The following is a 23,962-nucleotide window of genomic DNA, read 5'->3' as shown; positions in this document are numbered from 1 at the left end:
CTGTGAAACTGTCTAAAAATGCCGAATGGCGCATGCCAGGCCAGTAAGTGATGATTTAACTTTGTAAAGAAACAAATGTTGTTATTGTTGTTTTGGATGTCGATTACTCTTGCAGGACCGCACATGCAATACAAACGTCATCACAGTTAAGAAGTTTACACACAAAACCTATTTTCAAACATGCACTCTAAAACCTACTGTGTAAGTGTACCCTGACACCATATCATTCATGCTTAGCAACTTGCTAGCTTGATAATTGAGCAGCTTTGGTGAGAATTATAAAATTGCTGTAATGAAATACATTGGCAAACCGAACAGTAATTGCAGTTTTAAGACTCAGAACCCATTAAAGTCTTTTCAAGATTTTGACAAAACACTTGGCGATTTAGTTATTCATCATTTAGCTGTCTCTTTCTGTTCAGAAGCAACTTACAATTCATTACAGGGATCATTCCCCAGGAACAACCTGAGGCTAAATGGATTGTTCAAGGGCAAAATAATGATAGAGGATCCAAGTAATTCTCTAGTTCATGACTCCCCTGACCGTGAGTCTGACCCTGACCTTTGGATAATAAAATCTTAAATGTTTAACAGCTAAGCTCCAGGATCACACAAGCAATCCACAACATCTCTCCATCACTCGAAAAACCTAGCATTCAGTCTAGTCCCTTCAAAATTTAACAATAGTTTAATTAAAATGAAAGTGTGGTAACCATGCTTTTTTATTTGCAACATATTATTACCATCCATTGTATAACATAATTTTAGATAAAGCTGCTTAACATGAGCCACAATACCATGTCCAGATACCATTGTTTTCACAAAAATGGTGGAAATCATCAAACTCAGACTTTTATGTTGCACACAATACTATTAATTGGCAACATTTGCATGTAGTTTAGGTCACGTTCTATGTCAGCCAGACCTACACGAGCAACAGAGTCATCACATCTTTTTTTAATTGTATCTAAGCTTATTTTGAACCTACTATGTATGTGGGACTCTTATTTTAAAAATAGGAGAAACAGAGAGATCTACTATAAGCCAAGAACTATAAGCACCACCTCTTTACAGATTGTTTTCTATGCATTGTTACAATGACAGATATATGCAGTTCTTTACTAGCCATCTGTTTATAGCTTGTCATGATGCAAAATGCATGATATACATTTATTTAGCACCACCCCCAAAGGACATACGTTATGTTTAATTTTACCTTTTGTAAATTTGTCGTTTATATTGAAAATTTGCTGCATATTTTAGACTGCTGAATATACAGTGTTCAATGTTTATGCGTTGAATCATATCAGTCAGCTCTTGCAGTTATTTTAATGGAGAAATGACAGTTTATTAAACATCATATATTTATATGCAGACATTAATATTAAGTCCTGGCAGTATTTTTAGATACTTTAACACTTTAATAAAATCTCTGTCTGTCACGTTTGTAGGATATAATTCTTATTTAGGCTACATTTCATTTACAACACAACTAAGATTTATTTATTTTTTATTTTTTTAATACAGGTTAGAGATTGCTAGCTTATGTAGTGTTGGGACTAATGCATTATAACTACACAGAAATCTGCAGGTTTTTATTTACTTGTTTTAAATAATTGAATAGTTTTAAAATAATTTCAGCAATATTATTGAAAATAAAATAAAATTGTTTATTTGATTTATTTATAATAGAGTTTGTAAAGTAATATTTTCTGACTTTTAATAGATATATTAAATGAAAGACTTGCTTTATTTTTTTTTTTTTACCAAATAAGTGGATTTAACTTGATTTGCATTGTAAACATTCAATAATTGTAAAAAAAAAAAAAAGAATGATTTTTTTTCGGTTTTTAGTTATGATACTCCCAAAATCATTCCACAAAAATTCTCAGATTTTTTACAAAATTATCTGCAGAAATAACAAATAAATAAATAAATAATAAATAAACAAAATAAAAAATGTCCACAGTTTCTTTCTTTTCCTAATTATAAGTAAGGCACAATATATAATTTTACATTTCTAATGTAACAAGTAAAGTAATGCATTACTTTTTGAAATAAGTTTTATTATATTATATTATATTATATTATATTATATTATATTTTATTATATTATTATATTATATTATATTAACACTTATTATTAACACTTATTTTTTATGTAACATGAGTTACTTTTAAGCTTACTTAATGGACTTTTACATTATATATTAGTAACTCAAAGATTTAATAAAATGACTACAACTTAGTCACGTTGAATCACACAGTGTGATTTCCATAAAAAATAATAATTTAAACATAATAATAATAAAAAATAATAATAATACAATAATAATTAATTCTTCAGATTTTTTCTAGCCTCTTTCGTTAGGTACATTTAAAATTCCTGAAAATCAACAATAGCCAAAATAAATTCCAATTAATTTAATATGGTCCCTTCTGGTGCTTCACACCTTTTCATTGCTTATTTTTGTTTCAGGGACAAACTCAGCCGGCAACTGATTGCGTTTGGTCTTAAAGCCTTATTTGATGGATTATTTTCATTATTTATGATGGCATAGAAGTCAAAACTGTCACATCCATCTGTGACCACCTGAGGGCGCTGTAGCGCTCTAGGACTTTGTAGGCGCTACAGTGCCCCAGGAAAAAACTACATTTTCATACATGCCCCGCGCACACACCGGAACACCTACACTGACCTGCCATCACATCTGTTTTGTGTTACCGTTGATTATCTGGACTATATATTCTACCATTCCACCTATGTTTGTCATCGCGTCGTTGTCTTCCTTGTCCAAGTTTCGAGTAAGTCTAAGAGTCCTAGTTTGCTATTCTGATTCCTGTTCTTGTATTTTTGCATTAGTCTAGTTCGTGTGTCATTTGTCTAGTCTGTTTTCTAATTAGTTTAGTTGTTTGAGTTTGTTTTTCCTGAGCCTCGTCTCTGATTTAGTTTCTGGTTTTGTCGTTTATTTGTTACTTTGTATTATCACCTTGTTGGCTGCACTGTAAATAAATAATCTGCACTTGGATCCGCACCTTTCTGTTTTTTTGTTTATTGTTTTTGATCACGCTAAAACGTGACAAAAACAGGACAAATGTACTTATATATGGGACAAATTCTGGACCAAACTAAAACCTGAAAAAACCTGACCAAACAGCCTCAAAAACACAGACGTGTTAAAAATTACACTTGATTACAATATATATAAAAAATAAATATATATTATATAATATTAAATTAGATAAAAAAATTAAAAGGACAAATTCTACTATACAGATATCAGAAAACAATTTAACTTATTGAATCAAAGCACCATATGGCACCTTTAAAAAAAATTAGGAAAAAATTTGTGAATATAATTTGTTTTTTTTACATGTTTAGGATCCATCTAAGATAATTAATTTGATTTGCTGTAAAAAAAAAAAATAAGGATTTATGCTTAAATAGGTAACCTCAAATCACTACTACTAGAGTTCCAACATTTTATGTGTGCACAGTATGTGTGCATAGATGTTTTTGATATATACATACATTTTTATGACTGATTGATTAGCTGTCATCATCATACTTTTAAGGTCTATCCAGATCATGAAGTTCTGGTGTTAACAGATCCGCAACTGCAAAATCAAAGATCCCTAGACATTCTACTTTCCGCCTACTCCAATTACAGGATGCAGGCTTCTTATCAATTCTGAGCATATAAGAACTCTTGCTTGTTACAGAGACTTTCAGTTATAGCTTCAGTGGAGGGGAATTAGACACACTATTCATTCAAATCATTTGCTTCCTGCTGAATGTAAGGCTAGACCCAAAATGTCATTATTTCAGCAAGTCCATCATGAGACTTTGACAGTGAAACAACCCATAAGGACAGACAACACAAGCATATCACATATTTTAAAGGCATGGTCCACAGTGTATTTTTAAGACTTGGTTGTGTTTTTTAAGATGCAAAGCAATGTGTGCTCATGCTTCAATTGTAGAAAATCATGGTATTTTTTCATATATCCTACTATGATTTTATACAGCTACTCATCGAACTTGATTAAATGATACATTGTTGCATTTTCTGCCATCTTTGCGTCGTTTTCACACCACACTGCTAGCTTTGGTCCGAACCAGTTGAAACGAACTAAAATGCAGTCATCTGACAAAATCCACATCTCTCATTGGCCAGATGTTGTTGAACATATTTCCTAAACTGCTTATTGATTGGTTAGAATTCACGTGCGGGAAAAATGCCAATGAACTCCCGCAGGTAAACAAAACCAGTAGACACAAAAATGTTGTATTTACTCTGGAGGGACAACTGCGCCGACTGATTGTATGCCTGCTTTAGACAAACTATACATTTTGAGAATGAAGCGCGGCTGGAAAACAGTGTTTTAATGCATCGCTCGTCACTTCAGGAGGAGGCGTGAATTAATTTAGCTAAACTGCAACATGGTCATCTTGCGGATATATTACCAACGATACATCAGGTAATGTTTTCCCCTCTTTCTCTCTCTGTTGGTAAAGCACTGTCAACAAATATTTTTCCTCCATATCCCATAATGCACAGCGCATCGGCCTACGGAAGCTGGATTAGTCCAAAAGGTGCAGTACTTTTTGTGGTTGGACCTGTTTAGTACGGATCATATTCTCACCACAAACTAACTGCTCCAGGGTTCGTTTGAAAGCATACCGAGACCACCTCTTCAAGCAGGTCTCGGTACGCTTATTTGGTCCGTTTTTGGTGCGCACTCGAGTACGATTGCTGCATTTTCACCTGCCCAAACGAACCGCACCAAAAGGAAAAACGAACTCTAGTGCGATTAAATCGAACTAAATAAGGCAGGTGTGAAAGCACCCTTATTTTCTAGTTCTTCTGGAAGCCCTGCCCTCAAGGCTCTGAATGATCAGTTAACATAATGTGCTGTGATCCGTGGATCGGCTCCACGTCACCAGAAAGTGTCATGCGGCTGCAAGCGTGCGCTTTTGCGCTGTATTAACAGTCACTCAGAGAAGCTGTTAGCCGCAGCAGTTTGTGCTTGAATTAGACAGAAAATGAAGAGCACACAGCTGAATCTCACGCCTGCTCTCTAAAAAAAAATCTGACAAGTGTCTTTCACATATGTTCGGAATAAGCATGTCTAAGTAATTTGAAACGTTCACATATCTTTTGCAAGTTTGTTATTTGAGATATAGAATGCAGAGAAAGCAAGATTGTAGGTGTCTACAGCGGTTTGATGCATAAACATGAATTTGTAGCTAAATTGTTAAAGGTGCCAAACAGCATTTCTCATTGTTTACATGCTTGCTACAACATACCTTAAACACTAGAAGTTGTGCATCTAATTGATCAACTTTAACAAATAAAATTACTTACAGGTTGTGGCTCACAATTCACAGCTTTATCGGTTATAGGAGTTTTTAGCCGAATCCAGCACTGAACAGCGAGAGATTCTGGAAGCTGTCCTTTGTCAAATGCCAGAGCTATATATTTTTTATAATTCTTTGGAACATAATAAAAAATGTAATTGTAAGCACTTCTCTCTTTGTGTCGTGTCCTTTGGAAGACCAAATACAGAAACAGAACAAGCTCTGTGGAAATAGCATTGTTTGGACAGCATTTTAGCTTTCTCTGCTATAACATTACAGCCCCTTTGGCCACACCCCATTGCTGCGCACAGTGTATGTGTGTGGTGAATGTGCATAACCGGAAGCCCCTGTGATCTCACTAGCCTGGATGTATTTTTATGTAGTCCCCAAACTTTGTTTGCTGTAGGCTTTGTTAAGCTAACTCTGTAAAAGCCAATGTCTCTCTTTGCATCGAACTATGAGCATATTACATTCAGAGATGTTGAGTATGTTCACACAGCTACATTACACATCAACTAAAGATTCAATTATGATATTGTAGTGTATCACCCCTGTAATATAAATATTATATTTGTACTTGTACTTGTTATAAACACATTACTGTAGGTGCACAATTCAAAGATGCATATTAGGTATATAAACACATTCTAATTGACATAAAAACAAAGTTACACACAATTAATATTTAAAACTAATGCTGTTCTCTTGAACATCAACACAAACTTCAACAGATAATTCAGAATGATTTCATAAGGATCATATGGCACTGAAGATTGGAATAACACAGTGAAAAAAAAAATACATAAAAAGTGAAGAAATCCATTACTTTAAAAGTGGCAATTTGTCTTAAAGTGAGTAAACCAGTAGTAATTTGGAATTGCTAAGTTGCCTTAACCAAATATTTTTAAATATGCACATTTGTAGGGCAATGGGTTTACTTACTTTTTTTTTTTTTTTTTTTTACCTAAGTCAACTAATAGCTTTAAATGCAACAAGTTTACTCTCTTTTCGGTTTTAGATAAAAGAAAACTAATAGCTTTATTACAATGTATACATTTATATGTTAAAATATGTTTTAAAAACTAAAGATAGAATAAAGACTAAAAAAAGTAATGCACAACAAACAAAAATCTGATTAGCAAATGTAACTAAACTGACATTTACTTTAAGACAGTGTTTCTCAAACTTTTTTTTATCAAGTACCACCTCAGAAAAAAAATTGTCACTCCAAGTACCACCAAAAATTAGCAGTATTAAAAAACAGTACCATAGTAGGCCCAGTAAAGCAGCTACAACTCTGCAGTTAAAAAAATGTGGCTGATTACCTCAGAAATATCGGCTATATGTCATAAACGGCATATTATATACATAATTTTTTATAAATTTTTAAATGTGCGTAGCATATACATGACATATTTCATTCCTTCGCGTACCACTAGAAGGAAGCCTGCGTACCACTACTGGTACACGTACCACAGTTTGAGAACCACTGCTCTAAGAAATAGAAACAATAATCAGGATCACCAGCTATCTAAGTCTATGCAGATCACTGGAGAACTACACACCAGTCACTACATAAGCTACAACTACCAGAATGCTTTGCACCAATCACTCCTGCCACAGCTGACAGTAATTTGGACACATACACAAAGCTGCTGTTCATTCCCACTGATTTCATGGACTACATATATACAACACTCACTCACACATGACTGAATTTTATTGTTGATTGTTTGTCATAATATTTAAAAGTATTCAATTGTCTTGCTTAGTTTCCGGATCCTTGCCTTGTTTCTTGTTTATATTGTTTGTTGCCTGCAACAACCTCTTTGTCTGTGACCATGATGATACTGTGGATTCTTTTCATGATACTGTTTATTCCTGTTTTGACCACTGCCTGCATGACTCTGAGCAAACAAACTGTGTTTGGACCTTTACCTGCTTTGTCACCCGACTCCTAATGTTACAATAAGATTAATTTACAAAATAACTGATAAAATAAAATACAATAATATTTGGTTCGATCTGACATTCATGATTGATAATACTATTGTATTGAGATTATTCATGTATTTAACTTAACTTCAAACTTAATTTCTAGGTTGCTATTCTAACAAAATGCTAAAATCATGTTTGCTGTCATTATTAAAAGTAATTGTATTAGCTATTAGTTAAAGTTATTATATAAATACACAGTAAGTGAATGGAACATCCATAAAACAGATGGCAATTTGGTTGTAAGCTTGACTGAAACATTTCTTGTGTGAAGTGACTCATAAAACTGCAGTATAGCTCCAGCAGACTTATTAGTCAAGATTGTGAAGACGAAAAATAAAAATACATAAGCATATGCCCTAAGAGAGCAAGTACTTTCAATGAAATAATGTGTCAAGGAAACACAGCCTCTGCTGGCCTATATACTTTATAATAGTCAGAAAATAAATCGGGCTCATTTTTGCATAGACATAGTGTTTCTCCTGTGCTAAACTTGAAAATGTACTCAACACTTTATTTCCTTGTTGTTCTTTTCTCTCGGTCACTTTTAATATTGTTGTTGCTGCTGCTATAATTATTAACCCAAACAATATACCGTCAACTAGGTTTGCCCCTAATTGCCATATCCAATACATTAGAGGCCTTTCACATTAGGTCATTTGAGTAAGTAATTTGCTTGGATGATAGCTTCATAACACACATCTTGCTGCCGACAGAACCTTTGGGATCGCCTTTGACAGTCCTGCCTGTCAGTCAAACAAATTCATGAATTATATATGCCCACATTTTCCTCAAACCATGAATACCTGAGCAGATCACAACTCCCCCATGAACTTCCTGTTGAACTGAGAAAACAGAGTACGACTTCACTTTGACACAGTGCGGGGCTCTGTAATGGCAGAATATTTTACTAAATGTCTTCTCAATGTGCACTGCAAGTAATTTTAATGGAGTTGGGGAAGCTATTAGGAACTGTAGCTTCATAATTTACTCGTAATTTAAAGTAGCCAAACTACAGTCTAGTTATTCATTTGAAAAGTAGTTAGCTAGTTTACTAGTTTAAAGACATAAGTAGAATAATGTACATCGTTGCTTTTTTTCAGTGTTTCTGTAATCAGTCTGTGTATTACAATTAGTCTTTCCTATTCAGACACTGCTTCAATCTGGAATAAAATATGTGTTGCATGAAAATGTAGATTTTATCTAGACATAATATCAGGTGACATGTTAATTCAATTTAAATATGCATTTTTTTTAACCCATTTTGTATTTAATAGTCTTAACTACTACTTTCACGTATAAATAATTAATAATTTCAATAAATAAGGAGGCTGCACTGAGGCTCAGTGGTTAGCACTGTCACCTCAGCAAGAAGGTCACTGGTTTAAGTGCTGGCTGGGCCAGTTGGCATTTCTGTAAGTAATTTGCATGCTCTCTCTGTCTTCACATGGGTTTCCTCTGGGTGCTCCGCTTTCCCCCACAGACATGTGCTATAGATGAATTGGGTAAATAAAAATTGGACATTGTGTATGAGTGCATGTGCGAATTAGAGAATGTATGGGTGTTTCCCAGTACTGGGTTGCAGCTGGAAGGGCCTCTGATGTGTAAAACGTGCCAGAATATGCCTGATAAATAAGGGATTTATTCAAAGGAAAATTGATGAACTAAATAAATAAGTACACTGCTTGTACTGTGTTCATATTGTATTGCACAGCCATTATGGGGCTATTAAGATGAAGCACAGCCAAGATTAGGGACAGGTTTAGTGGTATGGGTAGGTTTAATAGTGGATTAAGGTGTAAGGGATGGTTCAACAGTGTAATAATAAATGTGGTCCCACTTTATATTACAACCTCAAATCAGAAATTTGTATCAGTTAGTATATCAGTATGGAAAATGCTAATTAAAAAATAAAATAGTCATTTTTAAATGTACTTTGACTTGTATTTCATTGCAGACAATACAAAAAAAAAAAAAACATTTAATGTATTCCTCATGTTTTTTTTTTTTCTAAATTAAGCATATATTCCAATTTTGGTTCTTACAACACATTTCAAAAAAGTTGGAACAGTAAAACATTTACCACTTTGTAATGTTGACATCCTTTTTCACACTTAAAAGATGTTTAGGGACTGAAGACACAGACTGAAGTGATGCTGTGTTTTAAGTGTGTGTCCCATTCTTACAGCAGAGAATTCTTAAGATGGGCAACAGTATGGGGTTTTTGTTGTCACATTTTGCACTCCAAAACGCGCCACACATTCTCTGTTGGAGACAGGTTGGGACTGCAAGAAGGCCAGTCAAGTACCTGTATCCTCTTCCTCCATAGCCAGGGCTTAATGTTTAATGTGTGTAGAATGTGGTTTGTCTTGTTGAGATATAGCATCCCTGGAGAAGAAGGCAGCATATTGTGCTCCCAAATCTCTATGTACTTTTCAGCATAATGACGTTATTTCTCCCAAGAAAATACATCAAATACTGATTCATCTGACCACATTACACGTTTCCACTGTGATGGTCCATCCCAGATGCCTTCGAGCCCACAGAAATGCACTTCTGGACACTGTTAACATAGGGCTTCCTTTTGGCACATTGCAGTTTTCACTGGCATCTGTGGATGTAACTACAGTATGTATTGTGGAACTTGATAAAGGTTTGCCAAAGTACTACAGAGCCCATGTGGTAATATCACTTATAGATTAATGTCGACTTTTGATGCTGTGTTTTTGTACCAAATCATAATTACAATCGCCCGTTGACATCACCTGTTTCAAATCACATCATTAGTTATCCAATTTAATTGATTACTAGCCCTAAATTGCTCTTGTACCAACTTTTCTAATGTGTTACAGGTCTGAATGTAAGGAAACAATGTATATTTACAAATGAAATTAAGCTGACCAGACAAAACATGAAATAATTTTTGTTCATATAGCTGCAATGAAATTCAAGTCAAATCACTACTTTATTCATTTTATTAAAATTTTCTATATTATCCCAGATTCTGATTAGGGGTTGTAAGTGTCCTTATACCTGTGAACTTTTGCATAATTCTTGCCTAAAATTTGTGTACGTAAATAACTTTTTTGTATTTTTTTTATACATTCTATCCATTGACATGCTACATGTGAATAATTACACCAGTATTACGTATGTAGCAGATACTATTTACTGATGTCTATACCTACATACACTTACCCTTCTAGATACCATTTAAGTTTACAGGTATAAGAGGCACTATTTGTGTTACCATTGGAATAATTAGAAAAAATATGTATAGATATAACTACACAAAGGTTTTTTTTTTTTTTTAATTCTAAGGACAAATGTAAAAACAAGTATAAACATAATAAGTGCATCATAGCAAATTTAACATTTAAATGTAAATATATAGTAATTAAGGCCACTTATTATGAAGAGACCATTTTTAAATTATTGTTGTGTACAATTAATAGAAGTCATTAACTTAATAATTGAGTTAAGGTTACCAGAAAGAATCAAAATAGTTTCACAGTAATGCTGTTATTAGTTTTCCAAAGAATCTTATGGCAAATGGTTCTTCAAAGAATAAAAAAAAGTAGTTTCCCATTTCTTTGAACAAGGCTTTGGTATGTCCATATGTCCATGCAAATAGTTATGTACAATTCTCTATTGTTTTCTACATTATCAATTACTTATGTCATGTTGATCAAAATGTATTCTAATATCTTTGTTTAAATTGTCTCACCCCCATAGCGTTTAGGCATTACTTCATAAAATAAGTTTTTACATGCAAAATTGTTAAACAAGTTGCCATAACATTTAGTCTTAAAGCAATTTTCTATACAGGGTAAATTTCCATTAGACTTTTTTTCTAAACCTGTCCTCCGTAAATCGCTCCGAATGACTTTGCCTATAATGAAGATGCAAGATGCAGCTCATTAACCATATATATGGATGGATGGATGGATGGATGGATGGATGGATGGATGGATAGACAGACAGACAGACAGACAGACAGACAGACAGACAGACAGACAGACAGACAAACAGACAGGAAGGTCTATCTGGGAAGGTCAGGAGGTGTAAGAAGACTGCAGGAATACAACACTGCATGTATAGTTTTCCCTTATGTTTTCTTTCTTTGTGCTATGCACTCTTTTCCTTTCTGTATCATAAAGTCAAGGTCTGTCAACAAATTACAGTACAAACAGTAAAAGCATAAATGTGAATCTTGTCCAGTCGCCTGCAATCAAACTTCCACATACACTAAGGTGTAGCCAAAAATATAATCAAAACTCCAGTGTAACATCCAGAGAACATCCTTCCAAAGTACACTGTTATACTGACAACATAACTAATTTGGTTGGAGTAATTTGGATGCCTTATTCATACACAATGACACAAGGACTTATTCTGATGTCTATTTTTGAAAGATGAACTAAGAATTTTTTTAAAGGATTTTTTGACTTTTGCAGGCAATCCATGGTGTTTCTGTCACGAATCAAGACAAGGAGGATCCAAATGCGAGTGTTTTAATGAACAAAGGACACACGAAAGTTCAAACAAAAGAGAGCCACTGACCACAGCGATGACATTAAACAGACAGCGGATGATACCGGGAGACAACAGTCAGGAACAAGGACAAACAAGGACAACAACGGACTGATAACCAGCACATACCACAGGAGGAATTTTATAGCCAGCCAAATGAGGTTCAGCTGGAGGATGATAAGTCAGCTGATGACATCAGCTGATCCTAGCACGCTGTCAACACAAAAGGTAAACAAACACACACCCTCACACATGACAACACACAAGGCATGATACATAACATACAGGAGGAACACACAGATCCATAAACCGTGACAGTACCCTCTCTCCTAAGAGCGCCTCTTGGCGCTCCCAGAAGAGTTTACCTGGCGATTGTAATCATCGATGAGAGAATGATCCAATATGTCCCTTGCAGGAACCCAACTCCTCTCCTCTGGACCGTAACCCTCCCAGTCCACCAAGTACTGGAATCCTCGTCCCCTCCGTCTCGAGTCCAGAATGCGCTTAACCGAATAAACCGTCTCCCCTTCTACGAGACGCGGCGGGGGGGGAACCGGAGTGGGCGGATTAATGGCCGTATGAAAAACGGGCTTCAATTTAGAGACATGAAAAACGGGATGAATTCTCCTGTACGCTGGAGGAAGTTTGAGGCGGACTGCCACCGGACTAATGATCTTGGTGACAGAAAACGGGCCAATGAATTTAGGTGCAAGTTTGTTACATACGGTGCGGAGAGGAATATTTTTAGATGAAAGCCACACTTTTTGACCGACAACGTAAACGGGAGGCTTAGACCGGTGGCGATCGGCTTTAGCCTTGGTGCGCAAACCTACTTGAAGGAGGGTCTGTCTGGCCCTATTCCAAGTACGTCGACACCTCTGGACAAAGGCGTGGGCAGAGGGAACCGCGACTTCGGATTCCAGACTGGGAAAAGCAGGTGGCTGGTACCCTAAACTACACTCAAATGGAGAGAGGCCCGTGGCAGACACTGGTAATGAGTTATGTGCGTACTCAACCCATGAGAGCTGCTGGCTCCAGGAGGATGGATTCTGAGAGACTAAACATCGTAACATGCGTTCAAGATCTTGGTTGGCTCTCTCCGTTTGACCGTTACTCTGAGGATGGAAACCAGAAGAAAGACTAACAGTCGCCCCCATTAAATGACAAAACTCTCTCCAAAATTTAGAGATGAACTGAGGCCCCCTGTCAGAAACCACATCCGTCGGGAGGCCATGAATACGAAAGACATGGTCAATGACAGCAGCCGCTGTCTCTCTGGCTGATGGTAATTTGGGCAGAGGAATAAAGTGAGTGGCTTTCGAAAACCGGTCCACTACGGTCAAAATCACCGTATTCCCGTTGGAGGGGGGAAGACCCGTAACGAAATCTAGCGCAATATGGGACCAGGGTCTCGATGGCACTGACAGCGGCTGAAGAAGTCCAGCGGGGGGGCGATTGGAAGTCTTAGAAACAGCACAAACTGAGCAAGCCAACACAAAATTCCTTATGTCACGAGCCATAACTGGCCACCAGAATCGTTGTTTGATTAGATACAAGGTACGACTCACCCCTGGATGACAGGCCAACTTGGAAGAGTGACCCCAACGGATGACGTCAGACCGTAATTCCTCTGGCACAAATAAACGACTCGGTGGGCATCCAGGCGGAGGCGTTACCCCTTCTAAGGCCATGCGGACCCTCGACTCGATCTCCCAGGTGACAGCAGAGATAAAAAGTCTGCGTGGCACGATGGTCTCAGGAGATGATGCGCGCTCAGAGTGATCAAAAATTCGAGAAAGTGCATCAGGTTTAACATTCTTGGAACCTGGTCGGTACGAGATGGAAAAATCGAAACGTCCGAAAAATAAAGCCCACCGCGCCTGCCTAGAGTTCAATCTTTTGGCGGATTGGATGTACTCCAGATTTTTATGATCGGTCCAAACGATAAAGGGAACCCCCGAACCCTCTAGCCAATGACGCCACTCTTCCAATGCAAGCTTGACGGCCAACAGCTCTCGATTACCAATATCATAATTTTGTTCAGCATTGTTGAGACGATGAGAAAAATACGCGCAGGGATGCATCTTGCCGTCCGAGGAAGAGCGCTGGGACAGGATAGCACCGACCCCCACCTCTGATGCGTCAACCTCCACCACGAACTGCCGTGATGGATCAGGGGCAATAAGAATAGGTGCTGAAACAAAGCAGCTTTTCAGACGATCAAACGCAACTTGCGCTGCATTGGACCACCTGAACGGAGTCTTGAGGGAGGTTAAGGCAGTCAGAGGTGCGGCGAGCTGGCTGAAGTTGCGAATGAAACGCCGGTAAAAATTGGCAAAACCAAGAAACCTCTGCAGGGCCTTGCGGGAATCTGGGGTTGGCCAATCTACCACAGCCTGAACTTTCTCTGGATCCATGCGCATCCCCTCGACTGACACGATATGTCCCAGAAAAGGAACAGACTGTGCATGAAAAACGCATTTCTCCGCCTTGACATAAAGCCCATTCTCTAGCAGCCTCTGAAGCACTCGCCTGACGTGTTGAACGTGTTCCTGGAGAGAATGAGAAAATATCAGTATGTCATCCAGGTAAACATAAATAAACTGATCTAGCATATCTCTCAACACGTCATTCACGAGTGCTTGGAAGACTGCAGGGGCGTTGGACAGACCGAAAGGAAGAACACAATATTCAAAGTGCCCCCTGGGGGTATTAAAGGCAGTCTTCCATTCATCGCCTTCTCGAATGCGGACCAAATGGTAAGCATTGCGGAGGTCTAATTTCGTGAAAAAGGATGCCCCCTGCAGACGTTCGAAGGCAGAAGACATCAGCGGCAAAGGATATGTATTCTTTACCGTGATAGCGTTCAGCCCTCGGTAGTCTATACAAGGACGGAGGGAGCCATCTTTCTTTTTCACAAAAAAAACCCCCGCCCCTGCTGGTGATGAAGAAGGGCGGATGATCTTGGCTGCTAGAGAATCAGAAATATATTTCTCCATGGCCTCCCTCTCTGGAACAGAGAGCGAATAAAGTTTGCCTTTAGGCGGAGACGTACCTGGCAATAACTCTATAGCACAGTCATAGGGACGATGTGGAGGCAGAGAAGCAGCTCGAGACTTACTGAACACTCTCTTCAGGTCGAGGTACTCCTTGGGCACGTTTGACAGATCCATGTGTTCTTCCTGAAAAACAGAACGAGACACAGAAGAACAGGCAGACAACAAACACGTAGCATGACAGCTCTCACTCCAAGATATTACAGATTCCTGTCTCCAGTTAATATGTGGATTGTGTATTACCAGCCAAGGATGCCCAAGGACTACTGGAGTGACAGGAGCTTCTGTTAAAAAAAAATGAATAATTTCAGAGTGGTTACCAGAGGTGATCAGTCTTATTGGACCAGTTGAATGAGTAATGGACGGAAGAGAAGAACCATTAAGAGCATGAACAGATATAGGTTGGGAGAGAGAAATCACAGGAAGTCTGAGTTTTTTTACTAAAGCAGAGTCAATAAAATTTCCCTCCGCCCCAGAGTCAATAATTGCTTGAGTACTAAAATTGCCAGATGACCACTCCAACATAACATTCAAAAGAGTAGCTGCAAGGGAAGATTTGTTCAAAGATACTCCACCCGTCAGTAAACTCTTTTCTACTGACGGGCTCTGGCTTTTACCCTCAATCGCGATGTGATCAACACCACCGCTGTGAAACACCAGGTCCTTGCTGCGGCGTCTGCGCTTTTCCTCCAGCGACAGCCTAGAGCGGCCCATCTGCATGCCTTCGGGATCCGCGAGGGGCGTGGCCTCCTGCCCCGGAACTACCGTGACAGCCGGAAAAGGTGATCTCACCAGAGCGTGCGTGCGTCGCGTGTTTCTCTCCCTGAGCTGAAGACGAGAATCCACACGAATGGCCAGATCAATGAGTTCGTCGAGGGTTTTAGGAAGATCCAGAGTGAATATTTTATCCTTTATCTGGTCTGCCAACCCATGGAGAAAGACGTCCCACTGCGCCTGCGCGTTCCATTCGCTCTCGGCCGCCAGGGTGCGGAACTCAATGGAGTAGTCAGCGACACTCCGTTGCCCCTGCTGCAACTCTGTTAGCGCCCGTGCCGCCTCTCTGCCCGCCAAACCTCGATCGAATACCTTTTTAAGCTCTGTCGAAAAGGTGTCAAATGAAGAGCAGCATGGGAGTTTCCTCTCCCACACAGCAGTTCCCCACTGCGCCGCTCTCCCGGTGAGAAGCGTGATGACAAACGCCACTTTCGATTCCTCCGTGGAAAACGAGGAAGGCTGCAGGGAAAAGTACAATGAGCACTTCGCTAAAAAGGCTCGACAAAACTCAGGCTCTCCGGAGTAGAACGCTGGAGGTGGAAGGCGAGGCTCGGAAAATCCAGCTGTTCGCTCAGGAACCGGCATAGATGGGCTAAGGTTAGCTGCAACAGGCTGCTGAAGACCGACAGCATGAAGACGTTGCAACCGTGTTGTGAGATCAGAGATCTGAGTGACCAGCGCCTGGACAGCGCAACTGATGGTGACCATCTGATCATCATGTCTGTTCATGCGTGTGGTAGCGTGTGCAACAACCTCAGCCAGACCGGAGACACTCGCTGGATCCATGTTTGATCAGTCCGTTCTGTCACGAATCAAGACAAGGAGGATCCAAATGCGAGTGTTTTAATGAACAAAGGACACACGAAAGTTCAAACAAAAGAGAGCCACTGACCACAGCGATGACATTAAACAGACAGCGGATGATACCGGGAGACAACAGTCAGGAACAAGGACAAACAAGGACAACAACGGACTGATAACCAGCACATACCACAGGAGGAATTTTATAGCCAGCCAAATGAGGTTCAGCTGGAGGATGATAAGTCAGCTGATGACATCAGCTGATCCTAGCACGCTGTCAACACAAAAGGTAAACAAACACACACCCTCACACATGACAACACACAAGGCATGATACATAACATACAGGAGGAACACACAGATCCATAAACCGTGACAGTTTTGCTATTAGTGTGGGTTGTTTTGAGAAATGCATCTACTGTTTAGCAAATTTCATTTCTGATCAAAATCAAAGCGATTGAGAAGAACTAATGTTTTTAGACTGACTGCATTTTACTTTAACTTAAATGTTTTCAATATGTATTGAATACACCAAAAATTAATAAATAATCATAATATATTACTACAAAAGCACAGGTAGGAAAAAAAAATGATTTTCATGAAATAATGAAATGAAAGATTGTTGGTCTATTCATTCGTACATTAATTAGTTAATCTCTATGAAATTGCACAGCATAATATGACAATGTATATTAGCAACCCAGGCTCTTTCTGAAAATGTAGCCCTTTATACATTTCTGGAGTGCCAAATACATCACAGGAGCTGTTTTTTTTTTTGCAAATTTTGTTTTTGCAAATCCACCAGAGTCCACCGTGTATGCATTTGAGATCTCAAATTTCTCAAATTAATGCAATACGTGCCTGCTTTTCTCATGTAAATACACCAAAAGCCACTATCGACGGACTAATTGACCAACCTACCAAAAGTCCCAACCCACCCTACCCTAAACACTACTGATAGTGTTTTAGCACCCTTTGACCAGCGCTCACCCACTTCCCTAAACCCAACCCACAGTGTTTCGAAAAGCAATACAGAAAAAGAATAGCCCCCTGATTTTTACCACATTTTTAGAATTTACCACATTCGCACTATTATTTACTTGATTTTTTTTATTTTTTCGCTTTGTTTTTGTCTCACCTGCTTTCTGGAACCGTTTTTCATCAGTCTCAAACCCCGTCACTGCAGTCAACTCCTCTATGCGTCTTAAGTCTGCCGATGTATACAGCGTGCTTACTGGACAAACTCGTGACAGCAGGAAAGCCATCCATATGGAGGTAAGTGTTCAGTAGCAGTACCATACTGCTTTAAAGACGAAATGCAGCCATACGTACTTCTGGCTACATATTTGGAATCTCCATTAATGTATACAGGGCTACATTTTCAGATTGAGCCTATGTTGTATATTATGCTGCATTAGAAAACAGCAATGCTTTAAACTGACTTCTCATTGGATAATAGCTTTGCTTAGCTTAGTTTGTTGCTACTTGTATTATTCAGTTGTGAAATACTGTCACAGTGTTTGGTTTTTCATTTTTATTTTTTTCTTACAGTATCTCAGCTTCAACTATCTCAAGAGTCGCTTTACTGATGCTACAGAAAATCTAAAAAAGTTTGTTTCTCCCCAACATTCATTTTTGGCTGAGACATTTGTAAACCAAATAATGACAAAACCGGATCATTTGGATATGGTGGATTGCGGAGCCTATATCTGTGTGGATACTAATAGCACAAAAGAGCGTGGGCAAAATTTAAAATTATAGGACAATAATACAGATTGCCTGGTAACAAGGTTAAGCGCTGATAGGATTTGTGGAAAATCTCCAGCTGCTTTTTGTGCAAGGGTGACTACAGCATCACCCTTTGGTGAGGAATAATGGCTCTCCTTTCAGGAGGATGTGAAATTGGATTGCTCATACAAAGTGCTTGCAGAGGATAAACCTGTGTTATCCAATTACCCCTCCAAACTACATTAAGTAAAGCTTTGGATGGAGAGACCAGGCCACCTTGCTCTTATAAAATGCCCATAGCAGAAAGATCTGCGTGAAATGGAGGTGTATGTTCACCAGCGACTCGTGAGCTATTCTAATCTGCCGCTCTTAGAAACTCCTCATTAAAAATATATGTATAGAGCTCTTACACCGACACCTGCGAAAAACCTGAAGTTGATGGAAAGTGATGTTGAAGTGTGTGTGTGGTAAATCCCACCTGAGCTGAGTCATATGGGCAGTTGCAATGTCCTTTGCTTAAGGTTGGATGAGGTGTATAGCAAAGAAATGTCCTTTCGCCAGATCTTCCTCACCGGCACAAAAAAAGCACAACCAAAGTGGACAAGAAGGTTTAGACCATAAGAACCTGCAAACAAATGGTTTCCACAAGGGAATCAAACTAGCACCTTTCTAATAACTGCTGTCTCCTACAGTGTCACTGGTGACCATCACCCCGGTTTGAGATTGAATTCTGAGAAACACACAAAAAATGATCAGATAAAAAAGCACTGCTATACCACAGCAGAGAGAATAAAGTGACAGATTTGAGTTTATTATTGGAAACTTAGCCTTGGATCAAGGTATGAATGCAATGTAACTATGTACTTACAAATATACTATGTTCAACATTTTGGTGTTTAATTTGAACTTTAAATAATACATTAAGCAAAAAGGTTCTAAATGACCTTCTATTAAAAATAAAAACAAGTATTTTACAGGAGGGCTGGGCGATAAAATTGGTAACGGTATTTATTAACCACTGTCAATATCAGTATGAAGGCTATAGTTTTATTAAAATGTAGCTGCTGAGTGCGCACCTTGGAAAGCAATGCCAATAAGCTTTGTCATTTTATTGAAGGCTTGCAACTTGCACGACGTGCACATGTTGTGCAAGTGGCACACAGGTGACGGGCGCATTTTCCAGGTACACATAGTTGAAAAACATCTGAACTTTTCCGAATGGCGTGAGTGCATCACAATTCATGCAAGTAGAACTAACCAATCTGCTTCACACTTTTTATGTAATATATACATTTCAGTAATAATAACGGCAGACCAATTGCCTCAGACAAGCACAGTGCATCTAAACACTGCAGTGCTTTTTATGTTTCTTCATAATCTTGCATCGGAGCTGCAACAATGGTGCGTCCGTTTGTCAAAACGGTTGATGATCGCCTAATTATGAGCGATGTCATAAAAAATGGTGATGGAAACCACGCACACGCACTGATCACCTCAGGTCAGAATAACAACACATGGGAAAATGAGTGCTGTTTAACAGCAGTGAGGAGATTGTAAATAAAAAGGATGTAAAGATGTTGCCGGAGTGGCTTTTTTGGTTTCTTTTCTTGTGGATCCCAGTCACTAGCTCGCTCCCCATCTGAAAGAGTTTTTAGCATAGAGGGTAATGTAGTCATTCAACTTCACAATTTGTAATGTTGCAGTATGTATTAGAATAATGATGGTTAGCTCCTTTACTTTGTTAACTCAAGGTTTGATTATCATAATTTGTGTAGTTTACAGAGTTTAAGGTTTACTGTATCATTATTATGGACACCTTACAGATGTTGATCTACCGTTACACAAACTTTGAAACATTTTATTTAGCAATTTTAAGAGTCTCTTAAACACTTGTTTATTTTATTATAAAGTGATCAGATATTTTGTTTAAATATTTTGTTTTTGACTATTAAACCATTTGCCTTATTCATGTTGGCAAATTAAAATAAAGTGGTTTAAAAATCCTAATATTCCTAAATGCATTGTTAAAAATATTCAATACTCATTGATATCGAATGATACGAAACATGATCTTTGAAACATTTTTTTTTTTTTTTTTTGCAATATTAGCTTAATTTTAAAGAATACAATAATAACACAAAGCTATAAATCCATAGGAACTGAAAATTTTCAAATGGCATATTTAAGTTTTTGATTCATCTCTCTTTTTTTCTCTCAAGACAGCATATAATAAAAGATAAATATAAACAAAACCAACAGATATATATACTTTTAGAAGAAGTTTTTTTTTAATGTAGTAATATTTTGTAGCAAATATATTTTGTAATGAAAGACAATATTATTAAAGAAGAAATAAAACAGCATAACCAAATAAGACAGTAAATAATAAATAAATAAAAAATTCACAATTTTGGCATATTAAGTGTACAAAAAAGTTAAATAGTTCTTCCTAATTTAAATAAATATATAATAATAATAATTTTTTCTTTGTCTTAGTCTCAGAGGTCACCACAGCGGAATGAACCGCTAACTATTCCAGCATATGTTTTCCACAAATGATGTCCTTCCAGCCACAACCCAGTACTGCAGTTCACGCTCAGTACCATTCACATTTATTTACACACACAATCATACACTGCAGCCAATTTAGTTTATTCAATTCACCTGTACCACGTCTTTAAACTGTGGGGGAAACCAGAGCACCCGGAGGAAACCCACAACAACACAGGGAGAACAAGCAAACTCCACACAGAAATGCCAACTGGCACAGACGGGACTCGAATCAGCGACCTTCTTGTTGTGAGGTGACAGTGATAACCACTGAGCCACCGTGCCGCCTCAAAACAATAAAAAAAAGAACCACATAAAATAACTATTGATAAACAAAATGAAATAACATTAGTATTCCTTTTTTTGAAAATAACCGAGATAGACTGAAAGAGCTTAAAGTCGAAGCAGAAATATTAATAGTCTGCAAAAGGATTATGAGCTCTGTAACCACAATAATTACTTTGTAAAATTGTCATTGCATTTGCCAAGTTTCAGACATTTTCTTGCAGAGCAGTGCACAGTGAAACACGCCAAAGCAAATATCTCATCTTAGTTTCTGCTCCATCCTTCTCTGCATCATCTCAGTAATAGTTCTTTACACAAAGGCACAGAAGAAAAGCAGGCAGCAGTTCTGCCAATAGAGGGCAATAGCCCATTGCTGAATGCAGAGCAAGCACTTAGAACTTTGCTCAATAATTCCTGCGGTTTATTCTTCTTTATCTCTAATACCATCATATTCAAAGATTTCAGAACAGTTAGACTTAAAATAGTTCAGTGCTCTGGAGATTTGGACCCATCCGCCAAGATGTTTTCATGCTGACTTAATTTCTGCGGTGTCTATTTTAAATCTATTATTACATTAAATCCCAGCATCTCATCTCAATCGTGCTGTCTTATTGATTGTCATAAACTGACAGGGCAAGTCCCATCAGGTTTAGAGATAGTAAATCAGCTCTCGACGGGAAGCAGGAGCGCAGAGGAGCTGCCAGATCCTCCTGTTTTTATCAACATCATCGAGATCATCCTGAAAATATGAAATTTCTCTGCCTCTTCATCCTCTGGTGCTCAGCTTTTCAGACGCTCGCAACCCTCACTCTAGTCTCAAAGGCACATTTAAGAAGAGGTTTTGTGCTGCTAAACACCCAAGACCTCAAATGATCAATAAAGAACAAGTTCATCATGCAACCTGCTGCAAAGCCTTAATAATTGAATATCACAAGTCAGCACAGTCACGCCATGCCTTTGATTTTTATGCATGCAACCACATTGGCTTCTGGCACTTCCGGAATGTGCAGTTTTTGCCTGCAGTCATAATTCCTTTATACCTCGGAGGGAAATAAAGCAGAACATAATAGGTTGATTTAAAGGTGCAGTCACATCACAATGAGGAAAAAAAGTCACTCCATGTGAATTTAAAGCAAAACTAAAGTAAGTTATATTGGTATATATATTTTTGTGTGCTTTATAATTATGGAAATTAAGTGTTTTTATATTGTCTTTTATTGTACCTTAATTAATTGCACTTGATTTTTTTTGCCTAACTTTATACGTATTAGCATTTTAATTGCAGTGTTATTTGATATTTAGAGTCTGTATAATTAAATATGCTAAATAACAACACTGTTATGACAAATTTAAATATGTTTCAATGTATAATACACAAGTTTCTGTAGAAATGTTGTTAACACTTTATTTTGATTGTCCATTTGAGTATTAGTAGACTGCCTGCAAGGGCGACACAATGGTGCAGTAGGTAGTGCTGTCGCCTCACAGCAAGAAGGTCGCTCGGTCACTGGTTCGAATCTCGGCTCAGTTAGCGTTTCTGTGTGAAGTTTGCATGCTGGCTCTTGCGTTCGCATGGGTTTCCTCCGAGTGCTCTGGTTTCCTCCACAGTCCAAAAACATGCGGTACAGGTGAATAGGGAAGGCTAAATTGCTCGTAGTGTGTGTGTGTGTGGATGTTTCCCAGGTATGGGTTGCGGCTGGAAGGGCATCCTCTGCGTGAAAATGTGTTCGATAAGTTGGCGGTTCACTCCGCTGTGGCGACCTCGGATAAATAAAGGGACAAAATTTTCAAGAATGTGAATGAAAAAGAAACTTTGCAGGTATTTACACTTACCCTAACCCTAACCCCAACCTAACAGTCTAATAAGATCTTATAATCTAATGGGAATTAGTTGCATTGTGACTTAAATTCAACAAACTACCATTAAAATAAAGTGTGACTAATTAAATTATTTAATTGACCATAATTAATTTTCAGTACAATCAGCAGTACACTTGAAACAAAGACAACCAAAGTAGTATATTAAGTGTATGATGAAAACATTTGTTATTCTGAGCAATTGCTGACAAAAACAAAAGCATTTAAAAGACATTTTATTTAACTTTAAATGTTGAATAAATGTTATTTGAACTGATATAAAAAAGAATAAAAGAAATTCTCCTCAAAACTATATAATAAATTCAATAATTATTTGTCTCCTCTGGCTTAATAATAGACCTCACTTATTTAGATTGCATGGAAAGTCCTTTGAAGCGTTTTAATTTCCCCCAAAATACCTTATTTTAAGGTTTCAATTAATAAATTTAGTGTTTCAAAATCATAATAAAAAACCTTAATTTTTGCACACCAACAGCCAACTGACATCTCTGCATGGCAACTGATGAAAACATAAAAAAAAGAAATGGCCTAGTTCTAAGAAAACCCTTACAATAAATTAGTCATCAACCATTAACCAAGCATTTTTTCCCCTTCAAAAAGTATGAAAATGGAAGATGGCTCCTACAGAACTGTATGTGGTTCTCATTAAAGAGTCAGCTTCAATATAGAAGACGATTCATATAGAAAGTTCACGTCATTACCGGCAACATTACATTATGTAAAGCTCATTTCACCGAGCAGAGGAAACATCATTACAAACTGTTTCTGGAGTGTAACATGACTGTGTGACATCTAATTGGCGGAGTGTCATAATTAGCACAAGGACACTTTGAGCACCTCGTTTACAACACGTATCAGTTTTAGGTCCGTCATGGGTCATGGTTGACACACTATAGGTGCCAGAATAGCTTTTTTTTTTTTTTCTAAAGAATATTCGTAGAACATGAATATGATATGATAGAATATGTCTTCCTCCGACTGGCTGCTTAGATTGTGTAAA

The 23,962-nt window shown here is 37.8% G+C and overlaps 1 protein-coding gene across 8 annotated transcripts in view; it reads right to left on the bottom strand.

The window, feature by feature from the left end:
- LOC147833971 (uncharacterized) overlaps positions 1 to 23,962 on the bottom strand; it is a 386,870-nt gene that overhangs the window by 304,169 nt on the left and 58,739 nt on the right. For 2 of the 8 annotated variants that reach the window (XR_015507554.1, XR_015507564.1), the window contains one exon: positions 17,653 to 18,979. The exons of the other annotated variants lie outside the window; for them this stretch is intronic. The gene's annotated coding sequence lies outside the window, so the exon portion shown is untranslated. Of the gene's footprint in view, positions 1 to 17,652; positions 18,980 to 23,962 lie in introns of those variants that run through there. 8 annotated transcript variants of the gene reach the window in all.

The sequence above is a fragment of the Danio rerio genome, chromosome 14, assembly GCF_052040795.2.
Source record: "Danio rerio strain M-AB ecotype USA chromosome 14, GRCz13ab, whole genome shotgun sequence".
Classification (NCBI taxonomy): Eukaryota; Metazoa; Chordata; class Actinopteri; order Cypriniformes; family Danionidae; genus Danio; species Danio rerio.
This window is presented reverse-complemented; position numbering and strand designations above follow the sequence as displayed.